The sequence below is a fragment of the Cavia porcellus genome, unplaced genomic scaffold (genome assembly GCF_034190915.1).
Source record: "Cavia porcellus strain 051 isolate PalLab524CR breed Dunkin Hartley unplaced genomic scaffold, mCavPor4.1 scaffold_32, whole genome shotgun sequence".
Taxonomy (NCBI): Eukaryota; Metazoa; Chordata; class Mammalia; order Rodentia; family Caviidae; genus Cavia; species Cavia porcellus.
This window is the reverse complement of record NW_026947515.1, coordinates 38,112,858-38,135,842: the sequence shown is the minus strand read 5'-3', so window position 1 is coordinate 38,135,842 and position 22,985 is coordinate 38,112,858. Positions and strand designations below refer to the sequence as shown.

Below are 22,985 nucleotides of genomic sequence, written 5' to 3'. Positions count from 1 at the left end.
TTTTGCTAAGTGATTTCTATGAATTAATTCTACTTGTGGTAGACACTTTTATCTCCATTTTATAGATGAGGATGTTGAGGCACAGAGCAGTGTCTAAGCTGGTAAAGGATGTGGCATTAAGCAAGTCAGCTTCTCTATGCATGGAGAGAAAACTATACTGAAGCCAGAGGTGGGCCAAGTGGAGTTTACTGTCACGTTGGGGAAGCTGAGGAGGGTTATAAGAATATTCCGGGGTGTAAGTACCAGGCGACGATCAAATCCTCCTGGCACCTGGCACTGGAGATTATCTAATTCTGCTACCTTTCACTTTAGAGCCTTATTTGTCAGCAAATCCTTACAGAGTCATAAAGGGGCACAAAAACATAAATATTCAACAAAGATCAATTACATGTATCCTGGCCGCTTTCTGAGTTTTCCCGCAGAAGGTTTCCAGAAGAAATGAACTGCATTCATTAAGCTGCTCACTTTGTGTGCACAGAATCAAGTCCAGTCTGTTAGATGGACGTGAATATATCACAGTTCACGGCAGAGGAGATTTTGCATCCAGGGCACTGTGGCTTCCAGAGGCTTCATCCTCAAAATAACTTTGGATCTGATCCATCATCTCCTTTCTCACCCAGCTCTTCTCCACTCCTAGATGATAAAACACTTTCCACCTTGGCTTCTCCCCTTAATCCAGCAGCAGAACACTGTTCTCCATCACTGGCATGTCCATGTTCTTGCCTTTTTTTTTTTTTTTTTTTCTTTTTTGGTACCAGGTATCTAACTTATGACCTTCTGCTTACAAGGCAGGCATTACGCCCTGAGCTAAACCCCGGGCTCATTCACGTCCTTTAGTCTATATTTTTTCACACTCTTTAAACTCTTGCTCAATTATTTACATATTAAAAAGAAAACTGTCGCCTTTTCCTTCCCTAGCCCATTCATGCCTAAGGCTTGTTAGCGTAAGCAAAACTTCTCTATGAGAAAAGGAACCATCAAGACTTGTAAACAAAACTGAAATCAGAGACTCTTCCCAATATGGTGTGGTATGGTTTTCATAACTTTTTACGAAGCAGACGGTGATTTCAAGATTCCCATTCGGCTCAGACTAGAACTCTCTGGAACTCTAAGGGACCACTTACTGTGACATTAGGGCACAGGTACTGATACCATATCTCACCAGCTCTTCACCAATGGGTCACATTTCCCTGCCCCGTATGTATGTCTGGCATTGTGAGCTACACAGCGTATGTTACATACTTCTCAGAGAGAGACATATGAAACATTCATTTCTATAGATATGGAAAAAAGGTGACCTTTGCACACCATTCAAATCGAAGACCACCACTGAGGTACCAAAGTCAGGGTCTGTCACCTGCCTTCCTCTCCTCGGCCTATTCTGTTGGGTCTTCTTGCCTTACACTTATCCTTCTATATGATGTCAAAAGACATCACTACATCTAAATCAGATGAAAATGCATGCAGGAAACCCAGGCATCAGCTCAGGCCAAAGTCTTAATAGAAGTTGTGCGGAGCGGTTTCGGGGCTGACCACAGTTTGGGCCCCGAGGGAGTGTGCATATTTATCAGGTACTTGCTTTTCTTTTGTCTTCTCTTTTAAGAAGACTGAAGCGTAACATTCTCTGAGATGAAGAAGTTTGGGGAGAGGATGATTTGGGAAGAGAAAATAAAGTTCTTCACTAAGTCATGTTCCCTTCTGACCCCAGTGGAGAGGTCTGGGCTACAGCCCTGCATTGGAAGACTCAGAAAGCACAGTGGTTAAAGAGGCTGTGATCGGACAGCCCCGCAGCTCATCCCCAGGGCATGCTAAATTCCCACACGGCTCCCACAAACCATCATGGGGCACAGAAGATGTGGCTCCCTGGGTAGGAGGAAAGGATGATGTGACGGAAACTCACGGCGCGGGCTTTTCGGTGAGAGAGTGCGGCTGTGGTGTTAGGTCTCTAACATGAGAGTAGAGTGCAGGCCACTGGACCTGGGGCTGCAAAGGCCTTTGGTGATCCTAAGAGAGCAGGTTTAGGGCCAGAAGACCCAGAATACACTGAGAACAGGGTTGGGCGTTATGAGATGCCCAGCATCCTTTTACGGAATTCCCTTTTGCTTTCCCTAAACTAACACAAGTTCATTCTGATAATTTTGACTAAAAGAACCTTAAGATACTTCCAATTCTATCTGTTGTTGCTGTTTTAATTTGTAATCTACATCTGAAGGAAAAGTAGCCAATGCTGGTTATGTGCCAAAGAGTTAATGGTAATTATCACTTAAAGGCAAAATTAGATATGATAATATTTTTTGTTTTGGAGTACTGGGGATTGAATGCATAATGCCTACACTGAACTATTCTGTCTAGCTTTTGTTCTTTTTTGAGACAGGTTTTTCCTTAGTCACTAGGTTGCCTGGGCTGGGCCAGAATTTGTAATCTCTGTCTCAGCCTCCCAGAGTGCTGGGCTTATAGGTGTGTGCCACCATACCTGGCCTTTCTTGTACTTTGCTCTTTATCACATAAATAATAGGTATTAAGGCATATAAAATTAGAAAATGGTTCTGGGAAAGCGAGATGTACTTTTTCCTACTTTCCAGCCAGCTATTTCGCCCCCACAGTGTCACAGACAGCGGGATCTGGGCGTCCACTGGGACCCTGGACTTCCACTCCCCCTGGACAAGGAAGAGCCGCCAGCCTCCAATGGGATGGGTCAGGGGAGGCCTAGTGGAGAGTCAGGACTTTCAATACTGTCCAGAAAGCAACGAGGTCATCCCACTCCACATCCATCGCCACAGGACACTAGAGCAGCCATGACACACTCACACCCGACCCAGCCTGACAGGTATTCTTACAGGCCTAGGAGGAAGCAAGAACTCTCACTCCAGCCAGCAATGGCTTCGGGTCTCTTCCCCAAAGTCCATAGAGGTTAAAGGTGTATGCGCCAGGACTTCAGCCCACCAGCAGTCGTGATGCAAAGCATTCCACTTCTCTTGTTGGAGAACTTTAGAGAAAACCAGCTAGGACATGATTTACATATAATTCAGATCCTCACGATGCTCAGAATGCCCAATAAGCCCAACTTTCAATAAAATCTAACTTGTCACATCAAGACCAAGGAAGATCTTAAACGGAACGGGAAAGGGTAGCCAATAGAGGGCAATACCCAGACCCCAGTTGTTAAAACTTTAGAGCAAACATCACTAAAAATAGTTCAACGAACAATTATACACTGCATGAGCACAAATGAAACATAAGAATATCAGCAAAGATGCAGGAGATATGTAAGTGCTGAGTGGAAATTTTACAACTGAAAAATAAAATCACTGAAAAATTTTAAATTGATGGATGTGTTCAACTATAGCGAATAAAGGATGCAGAGGAAAAATCGGTTAACTCGAATATAGAATAATTCTTCCTAACCCGAACACAGGGAAAAAATAAACTGAAGGAATATGAACAGGCCTCAGGGACCTGGAGGACCATAATAAGAGGGTCTAACACTCATGTCAGCAGTCTTACTAGGAAAGGGGGGAGAGCGGGGCTGAAAAAATACAGAAATAATGGCTGAAAACTTGCCAAATCTTGCAAAACACATAAAACTACAAATTCAAGAAGCTGTGTAACATAAACAAACTAACCCCAAGAAATGCATACGCAGAAATCTCGTAACAAAACTTACAAAACCTAGAAACAAAGAAAAACTGAAACACAGCAAAGGAGAAATATTTTTTGAGAAAAAAAATTAATTTGAAGACCAGCGGACTTTTCATCAGAAATCACAAAGATGTGGATCATTTTTCAACTGCTGGGAGAAAAGAAGTGTCAACCCAGAAAGCTATAGCCAGCCAGCAAAATATCCTTGGAGAATGAAGGGCAAATCAAAGCATTTCAGCGGAAAGAACACTGAGATGCTGTGTTGCAGCATGCCTAACCAGAAGAACAGATGAGGGAAATTCTCTAAACAGAAACAAGGTGATAATAGAAAATCATCTTGGGACATCGAGAGGGAAAAACCAGGTAGGCAGGAATCTGAGTACATAGTCTTCACTTGAGATTTCTAAATTATGTTTGATGGTTGAATAAAAATTATAGCACTGTCTAATGTGGTTCTAAATACATGCGGACTAAAGATAATTATAAATGGGATAGGCTAGAGAGAAATAAAGGTATTTCGTACTCGAATAGATCTGAGTTCATCACTTTCAAGTAATGTACTTTTAATACCTAGTGCATCTACTCAAAAACCATACAAATAGGAACAAACAAAAACATTATAGGTGAAATAAAAATGCATTCTAAAGAGTTCAAGTAATATACAAGCCAGAAAAAAATAGAAACAACAACCATGGGGGGCGGGGACAAGAAAACCTGTAATAAAATAGCAGACTTGGGCCCTGGCATATCATTAATTACATTACACTTAAGTGGACTGAATACATTAATTAAATGACAGAGACTGGCAGTGAATTACAAAACATGATCCCAAGAATTTGCTACTATGAAACTCACTTCAAATAAGACATAGGCGAGCTGAAAGATAAAGGATGGAAAAATATATGTTATGCTAACATTGGCCAAAAGAAAGCAGGAATGGCTATACTAACATTCGATACAGCAGACCCCCAACCAGGGAAAATGACAAACTAGAGATGGACATTATATGCCAACAACAAGGCCAATTTACCAAATAGCCGGAGCACCAAACAGCTGCAAAATACATAGAGCAAAGACTAAAAGAACACAAAGGAGACACAGGCAAATCCATAACTGATAGAAAAAGCATAAAGAAAACCAACATTTATTGAACACTCTACTCAACAAAAGCAGAATACACATTCTTTCAAGTATTCATAAACTGTACCCCAAGATAGGCCATATTCTGGACCTTACGACCAACCTCAATTTAAATGGCAGAGTGCCTTCTATGACCATATGGAATCAAATTGAAAATCAGTAACAAAAAGAGAAAACTTTCCAAGTATTTGGAAACTAAATATACTTCTAAATAATCCATAGGTCATAAAAGAAGCCTCCAGGGAAATAAACTTAAAACGAATATACAATGTATCAACATTTGGAGGAACGGCTAATATAGTTTTGAGAGACATTTATAACTTAAATGCTTGTATGAAAATTATCACATGGCTCAACAGTTACACTCCTGGGCATTTATCTAGAGAGATTAAAACTAATACACAAAAATCTGTACATGAACATTTACAGCAGCATTATTTATTATAGCCCCATCTAGAAACAGTTTTATAAAAGTTCAAAGTTGGAGGATTCGTGCTATTTAACTTCAAGAATTGCTCTAAAGCTACAGTAATCAAAAAAATGTGCTATCAACAATATAAAAATAAACAGATCAATGTATTAGCCCAGTGGTTTGGAAACCGACTGTCACCTCCTTGGTTCATTGAATTTCCACAAAAACAATCTAATTAGGAAAGGAAAGTCTTTTATCACAGGGTTCTGGAACAGCCGGATATAAGTTTGACACGGATTATAATTCTAAACGTAAAAATTTAAAACTACAAAGTTTTTAGAAGAAACACAGAAAAGTCTTTGCGATCTTGTATAGGTAAAGTTTTCTCAAGACACAAAAAGGATTAAAAAATGAAAGTAAATTTGATTAATTGGACTTCATCAAAATCTTAAAATTCTGCTTTTGAAAGATGCTATTGAAGAAAATTAAAAGGCAAGCCACAAACTAGGAGAAAATAGTCACAAGATGGACAAACAACCAATAAACACAGGAAAACATGATCATCTTTAAGTCATCAGAAAAAGACAGATTTAACACTACAATGGAATAACCCAGCAGCAGAATATCTAACATTAAAAAGATGGACAATGCCAAACCTGTACGCTTAAGGAACTATCATGAATTATTAGGGGAACTGTGAAATATGGCAATTTTCAGTGATAACGAACCCCTCAGTGACTTCTCTTTGATCCAATAATTCTACTCCCTTACCCAAAATAAATGTAACCACATATTGATAAAAACCACTTATTGTGCAATAATTCTCATAGTAGCATTATTCATAATAGCCTCACACCAGCCTGATCCATTAATAGGGGAATGATTAAAAGTAGCTGACATATTCATATAATGGATTATTACTTAGCAATACAAGAATTATAACAACTACTGATACATAGAGTGGCATGGATGCAAATCATCTGCAAGGTGTGTAATAGACAGATAAATTTATAGTTCCAACTATAATAAGTTACAGAACAGGGAAATCCATGGAAAACTAAATCCAAATGGTAGTCACCTCTGGAAGGGACAGAAAAAAACTGGTCAGGAATGGGTGTGAGAAGCCTCTTGGGGATGACAGAAATACTGTCATTGGAGTGGGAGTTACATAACTATGTATTTTTTTTTTGTACCTTATCAAGCTACACAAAGCCATGCATTTCACCAATGTAAATCACACCTCAGTGGAATGCCAAGGAGCTTTTTGCAATGCACGTAAGTGCATGGGATAAATCTTGAACATTTTATTCGGTCAGACATTTACCTGCATTCCTCTCCTTTTTCAAACACACACTTTCTCCCTCTTGGTTTGGCCCGTTATCCTTCTGGTCCTCTCTAAAACATGTTCTTGTACACATGTTTCCTATGTAAAGGAGATCACAGCAAATGCTGTTCCACTTAGAGCTGCTTCTGCGGTCCAGTTCATTCTGAATGCCAAACTGACTGAAGTGAGGGGCTCCTTCCTGGAGAGGAAAAGGTCTTGCAGGGGCACTGACAGCCCAGTGACTGTCAGGAGGTAAAGTCTCACTGGCGGAAGTGGGCCATGAAGGCGTGATCTTGGGGACCACAGCTGTCCCAATTCTCCCCTCTCCCCCTCTGGTTTTTTCTGTCTCTGCTTTTGGGATACCACGAGTTGAGCAGCCATCTGTCATGCCATCTGTCATGATGTTTCCATCTCACGGCCAGGTGACCACGGACTGGAACTTCCGAACCATGAGCCAAAATAAATCTTCCCTCCCCTAGGTGTCAGGCATCAGGTATTTTATCCCAACAACGGAGAATTTGACTGACACACTATGAAAAAGGTTATCTGCTTACATGCAGCCTTCCACATTCATGGACTTCTCATCTACAAGATATAATCAACTGTGGATGAAAAAGTCAGAAAAAATTTGCATCTTATTATCAAAGACTTTTTTCTTTCTCAGTGTCTCTGAGTATTGAATCCAGGGCCTCCTGCACCCTAGGCAGGTACTCTACCATTCAACTACCCACCACCCCAACCTCTAAAGAGACTGTTTCTTACATTATTCCCTTAACAATACAGTGTGATAATTATTCACACAAGGTTCATTTTGCATCTGGCACTATAAGCAATCCAGAAACGGTTTAAAGTATACAGGAGAATGCACATACCACAGGCAAATACTGAACCATCTTATAACAAAGATGAGCATCAGGGTTTCAGGGTCCACAGGAGGAATGCTGGAAACTATGACAACTCTTTATGTCCCTTCCAAGCTCCCTTAAGCCTTTCTAGTGTTTCAGTTGCTGCTTTGAGACAAATTTAACGTCTTCGATAGCTGACAAGACCCCAAGTGTTCCGGACCCTTCCTCCTACACAGTCACAGCCCAACCTTTCTTCTTCCTAGTGAGCTTCTTCCTGTGTTTAACTTCCCAGGGCTTCTCATCCGCATCCCGGGGTACACCTTCTGCTTACAGGTCACTGCTTCAGTCACCGTCACATCCGACACCATGACAGTGCCACCCTCACCTCCCAGCTCCCACAGCCTCTCGGCTTCCCCAGTGTACCTGTCTGTTTCCTGTAAAACAGTGGCCCATCTACTGTGCTATCTGCTCCAGCCCCGGTGCCTGGCTATCGAATCTCTGTCCTTGGGCAGTGACACAAGCGTGCAAACCAAAGCCCCATCCAAATATGTACCCATGATGCGTGACCCTATGAGTAATCAGGGATATTCCTCAGGCCTCGGGGGAAATCACATCTCTTGTAACATCCCAGTGAGTCAGTCTCAGAGGTGTTGATTAAGTCGTTTTCTGGTCACCCACAGTGCGGGCAGGTTGCCTGGGAGACAAGTTCCTCCTCGGCTTCCTCTGCCAGAAACCAAAGGAAGAGACTCGGGTCAAAAGCTGAACTTCCTAGGAGCTCTTCCGGAGATGCCAGAACAAAGGCAGGCCAGAGTACGGTGCTACTAATGTCTTTTTCTTCCCTGTCCCCATGCTGAGAAAGCATCCCCCCAGAAAGGTTTGCGGCAGGAAGCTCGGTGCAGGACGGGGCCCAGAGCTGGATTTGTTAATATATGATAAATCATTATTTGATTTCCTTTTTATGGACCTTAATGGTTGACGGAGTTTTCAGTGTATGAAACTGCTGACCAGCAACTATAGAGATCCCATGTGCTCCCTCTCCTCCCCTCCACCCACAGTGTCCCCTAATATTATTCACTTCCATCAGTGGGGTGCATTTTACAACTTAAGAGACCAGTACTGATAGATCTGTACTGACTAGTTTGCATTCGGGTTGTACAATTTGATAAAATCTGGACTATGTATAATGTTGTATACACACCAGTATAGTTTCACAGAGGATATTTTCACTGTTCCAAACATTCCGTACATTATTTAGATTCGCCCCTTCTCTCCAGCCTCTGCCAGCCACTGTATTTTTATGGCTCTTTCAGAAAGCCATATAGCTAGAATTCCATAACATGTAGCTTTCGGGCTGGCTTCTTTCATTAGCAACATCCACTTCCGGTTCCTCTGTGGCCTTTCATCGCTTGAGAGCTCCTTTTTTTCTTTTGTATTTTTAAAAATTTTATGGAAAGTTAAAATCTCATAACAAAATAGCTGGAGCATAACAATAGCTAATGCACCGCATGTTAATATGTTTAAAGTAGTTACACAGAGTATAAGATATGGGCATAAAAATTCTCCAAATATTGGGGGCTGGGGATTTAGCTCAGCAGTGTAAGCGCCCGCCTTGAAAGCAGGGAGTCGTGAGTTCGAACCCCGGTATCAATAAAAAGGAAAAAGACCAGAAAAAAAAAATTCTCCAAATATTAGCACAAATCTTTCTTTGTGATCAACTCTGAGTAGAACTATGTTGTATTTTTACCTTTTCCCTTCCTTCCTTTCCCCTCATTCCTTTTTCCTTTTGAACAATTTCTTCTCATTTTACAATATCTATTATACATTTTGGACCTTAATTACACTTCTAGTTTCTCACACTAAGGAGACAAATGATGCTTACACACGTGAGTCTGATTTATTTTACTTACAAGTATGGTGCTCATTTTTTTGAATCACTGAACTATATTCCACCCTCAGTGGGTGGTAAATGATGATCAGCTTATTTACCCACCCACTGAAGACATCAAATCGCTTCCACTTTGGGACAGTTATAAATAAAATTGCTAAAATATTTAGGTGTAAGTTCTGTGTGGACGTCAATTTTTTTATTCATTTGGGTAAATGCCTAGTAGCATGGTTGTTGGCTGACATGGCAAGAGTGCATTTAAATTTTTTTTTTTCTGTCTTTTTCCTTTTTATCGGTACCGGGGATTGAACTCACGACTGCCTGCTTGCAAGGCTGGCACTTATGTCTGCTGAGCTAAATCTCCAGCCCGCGTACATTTAATTTTATAAGGAACTGCCAACCAAGCTCTCTTCCAAAGCGGTTGTACCAAGCTGCGTTCCCACTAGCAGAGAATGAGAGTCCCTAATCCCCCACCCCTGCCAGCATTTGGAGTCAGTGTTTTGGATTTTACTCAATTTAATAGGCATGCTAGGGCCACAGTTCAGTGGCACAGGTGACCGTCTGGCAAGTGTGAGGTCCTGAGTTCAATCCCTGGTACCAAAAAACAAAACAAAACAAAAAAACCCATCATGCTATTGCTTCTTGTTTTAATTTGTAATTCTCTAAGGATGTATGGTGTCTTCATATGTTTATTTTCCATCTTTATATTTTCTTCCGTGAGTTGGCTATCCACATCTTTTCCTACCTTTTCACTGGATCGTGTATTCTGGACACAAGTTCTCCCACCCCCAGACCCAACATTTCATCCTCTTACCAGTGTCTTTCATAAAAGATTTAAATTTTAATCAAATGCAAGTTGTCAATTTCTTTACTGGATTCTGCTTTGGACATTGTGTCTGAAAATTCATGGCCATCTAGATTTTCTTTTATGTTATCTTCTACAAATTTTATTTGATGTTTTGTTTTATATTTTATTTTTAGGTCTTTGATATACTTGGAGTAGTTGTGTGTGTGTGCGTGTGTGTGCGTGTGTGTGTGTGTGTGTGTGTGTGTGTGTGTGAAGTTTAAGATTTGTGTCTGTGTTATGGTTTATATCTGGATGACCCCTCAAAGCCTCATGTGCTCCTAGCTGGGGCTTTTTGGAACTAACTGGATCAGTGGGTAAGACACTCACCAGTAGATCAGTCTGCAAATGAGTTTATAACTAAGTTTATTTGGGAGCTGAAGCCTGGTTGGAGGACGCATTGGTCACTCAGGATGCAGCCTGGAAGGGTCTCCTTCCCTCCTCCTCCTCTGTATCTCTGTCTCTGTCCCTGCTTCTCTCCTCCCTGTGCTCCAGGCCTGTTGGCCATGTTGGCTATAACCACCTGTCTTGCAGCCAGCTGACTATGAACTGAAACCTCTACAAACTGTGAGCCAAAACAAATCTGTCAAGTCCTTTAATTTACTCCATTAAATTGTGGATGTCAATATTTCATCTCAGCAATGAAAAAGTAATTAAAATTATAGATGTACCATTTCTCATGGCATTCCATTTGCTCTGGCACTGATTGTTGAAAAGACTAAATTTTCTTCATTAGATTGTCTCTGTTCCTTTGTCAAGGACAAGTTAAGACTTCCATGTGTGTGACTCTATTTCTGGGCTCTTTATTCTGTTCTGTTGATCAATCGTATTTGTTCTTTCACCTACATCATACGGTCTTGATTATCACAGCGTTACAATAAATCTCGAAATTAATAATGTCAGTCCTCTGACTCTGTCCTTCTTAAATACTGCATCAGTTAATCTAAGTTTTTTCATTTTCATATAAACTATAGAATAAGTCTGTCAAGATCCAAAAGTAATTTGTTGAGATTTTGGTTGGGATTACATCAAATCGGGAAGAAACAGCATCTTAACAGCTGTGAGTCTTCCTAGCCATGAACATAAAATACGTCTCTGTTTACTTGGATTTTCTTAGATTTCTTTCATCATTTTTTGGGTTTTAACAGGTAAATCTTGATATATTTGGTTAGATTATACCCGAGCATTTCAATTTTAAAGCTAATGTAAATGCTATTGTATTTTTAATTTAAATTCCATTTGTTCATTGCTGGTATATACTATTGATGTTTCTAAGTTCATCTTGTATGCTACAGTCTTGCTATAACTTCTTACGAGTCCAGGAATTGTGTGTTATGGTTGATTCTTTGGGGTTCCACACATAAACAACCACGTCGTCTAGGAACAAAAACACTTTTCCATCTTTTTATTCGCCATACCATTTACAGTGGTACCTCAGTTCATGAATGCTCTGTTTGCAAACAATTTGATTCTCAAACAGAAGCACTTGGCAAAATTTTGTTTTTGCTTGCAAACTCTGCATTGGGTGACAAACATGACCATGGCCATCCTTCCTACACAAACACAGATATGACCACTTTTTCCAAAATCACAGACCAAGTTAAGTTCATGAACTTCTCAGGGAAGTATTTCCTTTCCTTGACTTTTTGTGTTAGCAGGACCCCCTGTATGATATTGGATAGGAGTTTAAGAGTGGACATCCTTGTCTTCTTCTAATCTTAATGAGGAAACATGCTGTCTTTCACCAGTAAGTAGGGTGCTAGCTGTAGCTTTTTGCAGATGTTCTATATCAAACTGAGGAAGATTCCCTATATGCTTAGTTTGCTGAGAATTTTCATCCTGAGTGGGTGTTGGATTTTGTCAGTGTTTTTCTGCATCTATTGATATGAGCATATGATTTTTTTTCTTCTTTAGCCTACAAAGTAATGCACCACATTAATTGACTTTCAAATGTTGAATAAGTTCTGTATGCCTAGAATAATTTTCCCTGATTATGGGGTATAGTTCTTCCTCAGCACTGTTAAGACTATCTTGCTATTGTTTTATTGAGGACTTCTATATCTATCTACATGAGAAATACTGATATGTACTTTTTCTTTCTTTTAATGTCTTTGTCTAGTTTTGGTATCAGGGCAATGCTGGCTTCATAACATGACTTCAGAAGCTTTCTTTGACCTTCTGTTTTCTGGAATCAATTGTACTGAGTCAGTATTAGTTTTCCTGAAAGATTTGGTAGAATTCACCGGTGAAACCATTTGGGTCCGATCTTTCTGCTTTGAAGATTGGTCACTTCTCATTACCCTTATTTCCTACCCTCTGGTAACCATAAAGCTACTTCTTTTTTTTTTAATTCCATGGATTTGTTTATTCCGGACATTTTATACAGTTACACAATATGGGGTCTTTTGCATATGACTGTTTTCACCTAGCATGTGCTCTAGGTTCATCTATACTGTGGTACAGAACAGTACTTATTCCTTTTCATGACTAAATAATATGCCATCATGTAGTATTTTTTACATAATTGAATCTATAGACAAAGATTTGATTCTGGGCTTCCGGGAGAATATGGAGGATAGATAACAGTCGCTATGGAGGCTCTCTGAGACAGCCAGCATAGAAGCCAGGAATGGTGCAGTGTGAGGAGTCCTAAGCAAGGAGAGATGTACCCTGCCGACCCAGGAATGAACTAAGCTGAGAGAAACCAACTGGAAATGCAATCCCAGTGCTATAACTGGAACAGATAAAATCTCAGCACTGAGGCTGAAACTCGTGCCTCTGGAGGCTGCGATTTGAATTTCCTGCTGCTGCCGCTGCGTCTGAATCGGCACAGCAGGGAGAGAGATGGGCGAAAGCTCTGAGAGCTGGAATTGGTGAATAGAGTTGAGAGCGGGACTGGTGGGGAGCCCTGCATTGACCTGCGGTGAGTGAGAGGAATGGGGACCCCTCCATAGATAAGGAGGCTCCAACAGAGGACATTCTGGGACCCGACAGACTAGCCAGAACAGGATGCTGCAGTGACTTTAGTCGCATATTCCCCTCTCAAGCGGGATTGGTGGGGAGTGCTTGGCCTGGGTGACGCTGCAGACTAAGACCCAGTAGGCTAGCCCAAGCCAGGTCCCAGTGCCTGGTGGCACACCCTAGCAGTGAAGCCTTCGGTAGGCTGACTGACCTGGAGGGGCGGGCCCAGCAGAGGCTGCCCAGGTCTGTGTCTCCCTAGTACACTGCAGCGGGCGGGAACACCTAGCCAGAGGATTCAAACAAACTGTAACCCACAAAGAAAGAAACTGGGCCTCCTATATACGCTTGTATGGAAGGAAGAAAAAGTATGGGAAGAGGGAGCAACAAGAAAGGGTCCTCAGTGCCCAATCCTGAGAACACTGATCCAGGAAAGGTAAATGCAAAGGAGAATGAGAACAGAAAACATGCAATATCAGACACGGCACCAATAGACATAAAGCGATATCTCCAGAACCTCATAGATGAGTTCAGAAGTGAAGTATTTAATGAAGTAAGGCAAGATATAAGTAGAATAGTTAGAGAAATGCTAAGCACTGCCCAAGAAAAAACAGATGGTGGAATGGAAGAACAAAAAAAAGGGGAGAATTGTTTGATGGAGAAAATAGAGAAAACATAGAATACGTGAAGCAGGTTCAAAGAGATTACCAGGAAACTAAAAACTCTATTGAAAGCTGGCATAACAGCTTGAAAAAAACTAAGGATAGATTAGCTAAACTGGAGGACAGATTTGTAAAATGGGAGCATGAAATTAAAAACTTCTTAAAAATAAAAGAAACAAATAGCAATAATACAAAGACTAGAAGATGATAAGAGGATCTATAACTTAAGAATTAAGAACATAAAAGAAGAAGTAGGGACACAAACAAATGAACCACAAAAGCTATTCACAGAAATAATCCAGGAGAATTTCCCTAATTTAGCAAAAGGTAAAGATACTCAAATGTATGAGGCATACAGGACTCCAGCCACCTACAACCCAAACAGAGCTACACCTAGGCATATAATAATCAAAATTCCATAAGTCCAATATAAGAACAGAATATTAAAAACCATCAGAGACAAGAAACAGATCGCTTACAAGGGAACACCCATCAGAATTACAGCAGACTTATCGGCACAAACCATCAAATCATGAAGAGCGTGGGGGGAAATAATTCAAGCTTTGAAAGATAATAACCTCCAGCCAAGATTGATATATCCTGCACAACTGTCCCTAGAAATTGATGGAAAAACAAGGTGCTTCCAGGATAAAGAGGAACTAGGGGGATTTACAACCATCAATTCAACCCTACAGAGAATACTTCAGGATATTCTAAAAAAGAAAACTACCAAGATTCCAGAAACAGTGGCAGAGAGGCCACAATAAATGGAGCAGAAAACAAAATGAAGAAGACAAACTGACAACTAATGACAGAAAAAGAGCTCAACAGAAATGAGGCAGAGAAGGCTGGATGGTAGGAACAGCTATTTTGGAGAAAACAAGACATCATAATAGCTAGTGCTGATTTAATATCATCTTGTTTTGAAGTCCCATCAAGCTTTTGCTCTTCTGTCTCCATCGGTCTTAACATGTTGTATCTTATTGGATTTTATTATATGTGATAATATAAACAAAAACTTTTATAGACAAGGAGATTATACAGAAACCATTGTTCATTTTCTGTTAGTTGATTCTAAATACCCTGTAATCCTGTCATTCTCTTGAATGGTTTTACATTGTCTTGATATGTTTGATGCTACAGTATACGAAGTTATACTCAAAGATTTCAAGGAAAGAGATACTATGGTAACTATTTTTATATCGGGATGTCTTGTGGTGAAACACTATTTTGTTTAAATGGTTATATTTTGACATGTGCTGTTTTGTTGTTATGCCCTCTTTTATCTCAATCTCCTTTTTTTATAATTTACTTTTTTATTTTTTATCTTTTTAATTAAGGGAAAAATAAATTAAAAATAGCAGGATATATTATAGTAACCCACTTTGATTTCCTATTAACTTGATTTGAAACCCTGTATTGCTCTCACCATCTTGTTTTGACTGATTTTCCTGTATTCTGTTTTGTTTGATAGTACCAAGTTCGAAAGTATAGGCAACAACTGTGAAGACAATAAGATGCATTATAATGCCCATTCTGGTTGACTATTATCTTCTTTTGAAGTCCTCTAATGTCTCCAATGTTTTGATTTTATTGGTTTTGTTCTTTACTGTTTTGTTCAATTTTATTATAACTGATGATATAGGCAATTCTTTTTAAGATAGCAAGAGGCAGTATGGTAACCATTGTTGATCACCTTGTATTTTGTTTTTACATTATGTATTATGTCCATCCTTTTGATTTGACTGACTCGGTTTTGTTATGTCACATTTGGTTTTACTCTCTTCAAAAAAAAGTAATAAGAACTGTGGGAGTAATAAAACCCAAAATGTGTAATTGTCATTGTACAAAAGAGAGGAAAAGAAAGTGCTCTAAAGGTCATAACTGCATGTATATAGATAACCATATTACTGAGTTTTGTTGGATCATTAAACAGAACTGTTTGCAGTCTCACTGTTTGAATGAACACTTTATATGCTTTAATTTTGTAACATGAACAACTATTTCTAAGATGACAACATGTGATCTATCAACTAATGATTTCCTAGTTTATTTTTTCTGAAATTCTGTATAACTTGTATCCTTGGTTTTTTTTTTTTTTTCTTTTTCTCCTTAAATAAAATTAAAAAAAAAAAAAAAGATTGGATTTTGGATTGAATTCATTCTGGGCATCTTCTCTCAGCCCAGATCAGAAGAAGATGAGAATATTATTTGGATATGACTCAAATTTGCCCTTTTACAGAAAGAAAAGCATTTTTAAAGTGAACCTAGCATAGAGTTTCCTTTGTCATAGAAAAGAATCTTTCTTGGGTCTTTAAGTCCTTCTTGGGCTTAAATAAACTGGTTCTACTGCTGCGCACTCCCACCCACTACGGGATTCCCCCTGCCTGCCGATTCTGTGCCAGGCAGGCACGATGCACGATGTACCAGGCACGACAGTCCTTCAAGGTGGGGTTCTTCACTGCCACTTAACGCAAGGTCAGCGCTGCTCTGACAAATAAGGCCCTCTTCTCAGGACCTAAGCCAGAGCGAGGCACACGTCTGCCCAACACCAAAGCCCTCCCCAGCTCTCCAGTAACCCCAAGAACTTTTAACCTGACTGCTCTGCTAACAGGCATTCTAACCTTGTGTGCATGGACCCACTTGGTGGTCAGGAGATGTCCACAGACCCTCTTCAGAATAGTGTTTGAACTGCATGAAATCAAATACACCAGATTGCAAAAGAAATGAATCACTTGCAATATAGTTGCTGAGCCATTTTTAAATATTCAGACTTATGAAGTAGTAATAAATGTGCTTCAGATTAATGCACTGAATAACAGCATTCAGCAGCAGGCCTGATAGATATTATCACTCAAAAGTATTAAAGAGTATAAATGACATTTGCGGTGCCTGGCAACCACTGCAAAGTGCTACAAACACATCTAGATTTCTGTTGATGACAAAGTCCCAGGTGCTACTGATATGACTGTGGTTCATTGCCTACATTCATAATGCAAGGAAATGCTACACTTCGGTTAGAAGCCAGGGCCAATAACTATGTGCCACGTTCCCCATCCCAGCTCAAGGGCACCTGGTTGAGAGTCTACTTCCCAGGAGTTAAGGGCACTGGGAAGCAGCTGAAGGAGGTCCCTCGCCTCCGCCAGGGGCTGCTGCCATTCATCACGGCTAGTGCAAGAAGAGGTCACTTTCTGGCCCCTCTCCTGCTCCAGTCCAGAGTACCTCTAAATGTACCCCTTTCCTGGAAGTTCCCTAAATATAGCATATTTCAATTCTCACATCGGTCCCCCATCTCAGCTTAGTCTTCTACATCTGGACAGTTGAATTTCTCTTCAAAACAACAGCCTCAGAGAGATGTGGGAAGTTTCTGATCTCTCATATCAGACTTCTTATATGACTCCAGAAGGGCAGCCCCTGCGCCCAGTTGCCCTGGGGGAAGCTGGCCCAGCGGAAGGTGCTGAGTCAAACCCCAGCAGGGAATGAAGGCCCAGCAGTGGAGGCTCAGCAGGGAGCGGGTCAGAACCCCTCTGTGCGGGCAGCCTCTGTCCTCCTCCCTCGGGGCCCTGGGACTTCAGTTTCTTCAGCCATAAAAATGGGACACGGCCCCTCCTCGTGGCACTTTAGGGAGGGAGGCCCTGCAGCAAGGAGGCTCCGGGGTAACCCCCAACCATCTGCCACACATCATCAGGGCTCACCCCAAGGTAAGACCGCAGGACATCTTGCCAAAGGATCCCAGCAAGCAGTGTCACTTCCTGACACTTTCCAAAGATCCAACACACAGAATGCCCACAGGTCTCACCTCCTTCCCACTGTGTTTCTGAAACACAACCAGGGAGAGGCTGGTTTAGGGGCACGGCTGGAGCTTGGAATCCTCCTCCTGTTTATTCGGTGTCCTTAAAGAGCTTCCTTCCTGTCCCAGGCTCAGGGTGCTCCTGAGAGCACCTGCAGCTCCCACCTGGGCCATCCTGCCCCTAGTCCCCAGGTGTCCCAGCTACAGCAGGTCCCCAAGAGCAGAGGCCACTTTGCCTGTGGTCCAAGCACAGTGAAGAGGTGCGAGGTGAATCCGGGGTGGGGTTGAGAAGGGAATCAGGAGGCCAGACTCCCCCGAGACACAGGGCCCTGTGGCCCCCATGCCATGTTTCCATGGCTCCCTCCACCTGGCCCCTCCCCATAGCAGTGGCTGGGTTGGGGCGAAGACAACAGAAGCCAAGAGGGAGGGAGAGAAAAAAGAGGGTGCAGGGAAAGGGATGGAGCAGCAGAAGGGGGCTGGAATGGAAGGACCAAGCACGAACACCCTTCAGACACCCTGATACTGACCCAGATGAAAGAAACTCAAAAACAAAAACAAAAAAAAACCTTAAAGTGTACAGCAGCAGCCCCAATGTTTCCTGTTTTTCTAGCAAATCGCTGATGATTTCCAAGAAAAGCACGCTGTGCTGTGTGCAACCCAGGCGCAGCCGCAGAATTTGCACATCTGGCCTGTGCTTCGAGAGCAGCCTCACGCCATCAGGGCACAGGATGTGGCGGGGCAGCGCTGGGGGACTGCAGCGTGAGGATCCCCAAGCGAGCACAGCCAGAAGTGCGCCTGCCATGGCTGCTGTCCACGGCCCGGGACGGCAGCCTGATGCTCTGCCTCCTTAAACCTGCCACGCTCCACGAATGCAGATTTCATGGGCAAGCAAGGAAGTGGAAAGCGCTCCTCTCTCCGGACAGCCCTCTGGGAGGGCTCACAGGTGTCACCTTCAGCAGTCCGGCTGACTTCTCTGAAAATTTCCAATCAAATGGGTGCAGGGCCCCAGGAGGCCCAGTGGGGCGTGGGCTCCTTGAAGACAGGTACCTGATGGCTCAAGTGGATGCAGGACCATCCTGCGTGCTCCCTCCAAGGGCTGTCCCACCTGGTCTCCATCTTCTCTCCCTTCTGCTTCGCAAGGTCTTGAAAGGTCTCGGAAAAATGGGCAGGCCTGGAGCTGGGCTGCCAGTTAACGTGGTGAGCCCGGGACCTCAGCCCTTCTCATGGACTCCCCAGGAAGCCACAGCCTGCCCCTGCCTGCCTGGCTCCATCCAGAAAGACACAGCCACCCCTGGACAGTCTTCCATATGCCTTCCCATGCCTGCTCTGTCCTCTGTCCACAAGCAGCCTTCTCGGGAATGCCTCACCCACGTGCTGATGTCTCTGGCCCTGGAAAATGTGCCACCTGCCACAGGCCTTTCCAGACTGGGGATTTCACTTCATTCAGCCTGTGATAATTCAGGTCTGGTTAAGCCTGGCCGTCAGCCTGCTCAGCCCCACCTGAACTCCACAGAGGCAGGGCCAGGGGCCAGCCTTGGACGGAAGAAAAGAAAGGAGGGAGAGAGGGAGGGAGAGTAGGAGGGAGGGAGGGGAGAAAGAAAGTTTCAAAGCCTTTCTCAGTAAGAACCTTTTTTGCTTGCAAGACAGGTACTTATGCCACTGAGCTAAATCCCCAGTCCAAGAACCTTTCTTATCTAGTGACTAGGACCACACGAAACTTGGCTGGACACTGTGGTACACACAAAGATGACCGATACACTGTCCTTCACTTCAGATGCTGAGCTCTGCTGATGCCAGCATGGAAGGTGCAGGTTCTAAGCACAAGAATGATCACAGGAGCAACCCAGACACGACCCTGCCTCAGGCCCTTTGTATGTACTGCTCCCCCTGCCTGGGAGTTCTTTTCCAGGACATAGGCTTGGCTCTCTCCCCCTCTTCTGTGTGATCTTTATATTCTGTTCTTATCAAGACTCCTGGCAAATCCTCTTCAGTATGCAGCTGTCTTGCTTGTAACATCCTTATGACAAACTGATGTGTTATTTTATTTTATTTCACTTTATTCCAGTGCTGCGGATTGAACACAGGGCCGGCACACTGAGCTGTATTGTTTTTTATTTTGAGGGAAGTTCTCACTATGTTGCTAAGTTGCCCAGGTTGAGCTTGAACTTGTGACCCTCTAGCATCCGCCTCCCAGGGTGCAGGGATTCCAAGCTTGCAGAACTACTGCCAGTTTCCATTTGACCTTTAATTACGCTGCTGTCTGCCTCTCCCTTGCATTAGGGCATAAGCTCCACCAGGTGCCCGAGATGCCTGGCACATCTGTGCTGCATGGATGCACGATGAAAGGGTAAAGGATCAAGAGTTGAAAGGTTAGAAGTGAGACAGAGTCCGCGGGAACTGAGGTCTGGTGCTGCTTTTCCTTCACGGTTCACAAAGTTGCCCCAGAACTGCGGCCCAGAGCTGGCCAAGGCCCGACCCGGACAGGCACCGGCAGGCTCTCGGGTTAAAAGCAGCATGTAGGCTAATGGGGGCCCTCTGGTCCTCTCAGCTATTAGAAGACCATAGGAAACTACAAAACCACGGTTCTGTTTTCTATCTTTGCTTGTGATAAAAAACAATACAGAAGTGAGACAGAAACAGGCAGAAAATGACATTTTACCTCAATGTGTGTAGTCATCATGGAAGAAAACATCAGATACAGACACACGTCACGGATTTTAAGGAAGCAGGTTTCCAAGAGGCCAGGAATCAGAAGCTGCAGGCACAGAGGATCACAGATGGGAAGGGGGGGCTATAGAGAGCCAGTGTGGCCTCCTGGGGTGGGGAACGCTGGGAGTGGTGTCCCCAGATGAGAAAGGGCAGGACAGAGTGACGGCGCGCACCATGAGAACAAGGCTTGGGAAGACGTCAAAAAGACCCATGAAGCTGTTCTCATCTCAGAGGCCCAACCAGGAGTGACAGGACACGCACAAAGGGCTGAGGAAGTGGGACTCCACTTACAGAGGCCTTCACCACGTTTCCCAAGGAGAATGGCTACTCTTCTGCAAGGTACAGCTCAAAGATGGTTTATTTTTTTTTTACACTTTTTTTTTTTTCTTTTTTCTTTTTATCGGTACCAGGGATCGAACTCACGACTGCCTGCTTGCAAGGTAGGCGCTTATGCCGCTGAGCTAAATCCCCAGCCCTCAAAGATGGTTTAGTAAGTCAACGGAAAACATATATTAAGGGGCAGGAGACACAGCTCTGCAGCATAAGGACCTGTGTGGCAAGTGAAAGGTCCTGAGTTTGATTCCTGGTACAAAAAAGTGTGTGAGTTGAAGAACTTCACTAGAAATAGGGGGTCCAGGAATTTTACAAAGCCCAAGGTCAGGAAGAAAATGAGCCCTGAGTGGTCACCGCATGATGCAGAAACAAAGAGACTACCGTACAAAAAAAGAAGAACAACTGTATAAAAAAAACAGGCAAAGGATCTAACTAAGCACCTCACAAAAGAGGACCTCCTGGGCCGGGGATACAGCTCAGCAGCATAAGCGCCTGCCTGGCAAGCACAAAGTCTTGAGTTCAATTGCCAGTACCAAAAAAAGAAAGAAAGAAAAAGAAAACAGAAGACCTACAGATGGTCACTAAACATCGGAAGAGGTGCTCTATCTCATTAGTCATAAGGGAAATGAGAATCACAACCACAGTGTGATACTACCACACACCCAGCGCCCGACAGAGTCACCAGGGTGAAGATGGGAAGCACAAAGTGTCTGCGAGGACCTGCAGCAGTGAGAGCCCTCACAGCTGCTGCTGGGAAGGGGGCTAGAATGACCATTTGCAAATGAAAAGCCGTTTAGCCATCCTTTCTAAACCCAACCTGGGGCTGGGGATAGAGCTGGGCGCACGGCACCTGCCTGGCAAGCGCAAGTTCTGAGTTTGATTCCTGGTATACTCTCCTCTCCCCACCAAAAAAGAAATAAAGAAAGCCAAAATAAATAAATAGATAAACTCAACCTGTGCCGGCCCAGACTCAGAAGTTCCACTCTTGGGTATTTCCCCAAAGGTCACCAGAAAGTCCAGAGCAACAACATCCCAAAAGAGCTTCAAATAAAAACAACCCCAGAGGGTCAGTGTATCCGTAAGGTGGGAACTTGGAGAAGGTTGAGAATGAACTGGCCAGGATTCTCTAAAAGCGGACCATCTAGAAAATCCTCAGGCAGGGGGAGACTAAAGCTTGGACAGAGGCAGCAGACATGAGACACATCGTATAGTTCCATCAGGGAACCACCAGCCACTCAGCCACTGGAGCGGACAGTGAGACCCAGGGTGTGCAGAAAGACAGAGCTGCATGGGCAGGGTGGCAAAATGCCAGCGTCCTTAAGTGCAAGCCAAGTGCTCAGGGGCTTCCTCAGGGACTATGTGGATCCACTGCTGAGGTCTAAACTGGTAAATAGCACACTCACCTTGGGATTCTGAAAATCATATCAGTGGGTAAGAGTTACCCTGGAGGAAAGGAGACAGACAGAAAAGGCCCTGACATCAAACACAATCTCACTGCTCAATATGAGAAGGGGGATTTTGGAGCACGGCCCCAGGGCCTCCTGCATGCCAGGCAAGGGCTTGGCCACCAAGCCCCATCTCCCAAATACTGTGGCTGAAACTGAGCTTTGGGCCAGAGGTGAGGATAACGTATCTCAGAATCATAAAGAAACCTGGGGCTGCGAAAGGGAGCTGCTACCAGTCAGCTCTGTAGAATTGGAGAAAATGAAAGATTTGTAAGAGAAAGAGAGGGACAGAAGCAGGCTGCTCTCCCCTGGGAACGCAGCAGATGAGAACAATCCTGGAAACTGAGTCTTCCAGCCCCCTCCTCCCCGGCCGTGTTCTCAGTGCCTCGTGCAGGAGCTGGGAACACAAAGGGAGAGACCCAGGGACGTCCAGTGGCTAGAAAGGATTACAGATTCCAAACTCAACAGGTAACAAGAGAGAAATGCCACAAAAATACTTTTCACTGCTGGAGACTGAACCCAGGGTCTCACATACGCTCTAAGGTGAGCCTCACCTCAGTGGGGTGTGTTGCCATCACCCTGAGGACAATGTGTATTGTCTTGTGACAACTCTGAGCTGGACACTGACACAGAGATGGCTTCACACTTGGTTTAATAATCTCATCCGAAGGGTGTGTGGTATCTTTTTCCAGAAAGACATCTCTCCAAATGCCAGTGAACTCTAATGTCCATCTTTTATAGCATGTTCTTTTTAAAAATTGTGGTAAAACCTAGGGAATACAAAACTTACCATTTTAACTGTTTTTAAGCATATATTCATGGAGTGAAGGGTGTTCACATTCATCCACAGGACTTCTATTTCTCTTCCCAAATTAAAACTTCACACCCAATAAACACTAATTCCCACGTCCCCTTCCCTCCCATTAGGAAACTTCTAGGCTACTTGTTCCTGTCAGTTTGGCTATTCTAGCTCCCTCACATAAGGGGACTCAGCATTTG

General features: G+C 43.2%; 1 protein-coding gene across 2 annotated transcripts in view; it reads right to left on the bottom strand.

The window, feature by feature from the left end:
• Pik3r5 (phosphoinositide-3-kinase regulatory subunit 5) overlaps positions 1–22,985 on the bottom strand; it is a 66,595-nt gene that overhangs the window by 30,840 nt on the left and 12,770 nt on the right. The gene's annotated exons all lie outside the window — the stretch shown is intronic.